The sequence below is a fragment of the Oryctolagus cuniculus genome, chromosome 1, assembly GCF_964237555.1.
Source record: "Oryctolagus cuniculus chromosome 1, mOryCun1.1, whole genome shotgun sequence".
Classification (NCBI taxonomy): domain Eukaryota; kingdom Metazoa; phylum Chordata; class Mammalia; order Lagomorpha; family Leporidae; genus Oryctolagus; species Oryctolagus cuniculus.
The window spans coordinates 182,761,686-182,763,332 of NC_091432.1; the positions used below are offsets into that span (position 1 = coordinate 182,761,686).

The 1,647-nt window shown below is 35.3% G+C and overlaps 1 non-coding gene across 1 annotated transcript; it reads left to right on the plus strand.

Moving 5' to 3' along the window:
- The first annotated feature begins 1,337 nt into the window (after positions 1 to 1,337).
- On the plus strand, positions 1,338 to 1,444 carry LOC127484982 (U6 spliceosomal RNA). Its single transcript, XR_007912189.1, has one exon. It is a non-coding gene; the product is annotated as a U6 spliceosomal RNA (small nuclear RNA).
- The last annotated feature ends 203 nt before the right edge of the window (positions 1,445 to 1,647 follow it).

A 1,647-nucleotide genomic window follows, 5' to 3' on the forward strand; every position in this document is an offset into this window, starting at 1 on the left:
GCATGCCTTTTTCAAGGCTGTTCCCAAATAAACTTAAAATTAAGTCAGTTCAAACAATGTAGTGCTACAAATGTCATTACATTTTCAATTACATTTGATTCACAGGCCTTTTATTTCCCCAACTGAATTTTTAAAATGATTTCTAATTAGGAAGACATAGTATTATCTTAAAATTTATTCAGAATTTGAGAAGACAAAGAAAAGAAAGGGACAAAGACTTCTGGTTGTGAGAAAAATATCTCAAACCATCAACATACCAATGTTTATTTTCCTTCTGCAGCAAAGTTATTGATTTTCAAATAAAGAAACCATCTAGAGCTGAGATATGCCATGCAAATCATAATTGCTTTTTCTTGCTAAACTTAGAATGGGAGCATGTACGCTGTATACATGTTAACAGTTTTGGAAGCAAACATTTTGTCCATGATTTATATCAAATTGAAAACACTTTGGGCATAATGGAATACATAGCATAGATGATCTAGCATCATTGTTTGTTTTCTTTGTGATGAAATGTTTAGTAATAGGATAGATTTAGATCATACCTATGCCTGTCTATGCTGCTCATCCAGTCATTCCTCCAGTCCATTGGTGAAATACCAGAGGAGGCTCAGGAATTCTGGTTTCAGAATTGACTCAGAAATAAATGGAACTTCAAAAATCTAATTTCATAAGGAGAGTTTTCCAGCTATCAACCAAAGCATTTGTACCATTTCAAAGTTTAAGAGACAGCAAGCAACCTGTATCTTCATAGTTTTTTTCACTGATGTGAAACTACAAAACACTTCAGTTCATATCAGAGGAACATTATTTTTATACATACAATCTTTTCAAACGTTATTGTAGAATAGCTATCAGGCATTCAAACAGTGCTTAGGAACAGATTCTGTTAAAGTTATCAATCAATCAAATCAGGTAATGTACACTAGAAATTTCCAACATGAATATGGTGTATCACTAATTAATGAAGATCTTAAAAGATAATATTAAAGAGAAAGACTGGGGATGGACATTTATCCTTGCACTTAACATGCTCATTCAGACACCAACATCCCATATCAGAGTACCTGAGTTTGAGTCCTGGATCTACCCTGGAGTCCAGTTTTCTGCTTATGCAGACTGTAGGAGACAGTGGTGATAGCTCAGACTGTTGGGTCCCTGCCACCCACATTGGAGACCTGGATTGATTTTCCGCCTCTCAGTTTTGGCCTCCCAGCCATTGTAGGCATTTAGAGAAAGAACCAACCAGTGGCAGCTCTCTCTCTCTCCCTCTCTGCCTCTAAAATAAATAAATTTTAAAAATTGATTATCCAATAAGCTTAGAAATACAAAGTTAAGTGCTTGCTTCGGCAGCACATATACTAAAATTGGAACGACACAGAGAAGATTAGCATGGCCCCTGTGCAAGGATGACACACAAATTTGTGAAGCGCTCCATAAAAAAAAAAAAGACAAGAAATACAAAGTTAAATGAAAGGAAACAGAATATTTAGGGCCCGACCGCTACACTGGTACAGGTACAGACTTAGTGATAACAACATCTGTATCTGATTAATCTTTTTCTTGTGTTTGAAAAGAAGTTCATGAGAATCTGTGTTCAGAAGTCATCATTGTCTTGTGCAAATAAGTACATATCTTTTCACTGAT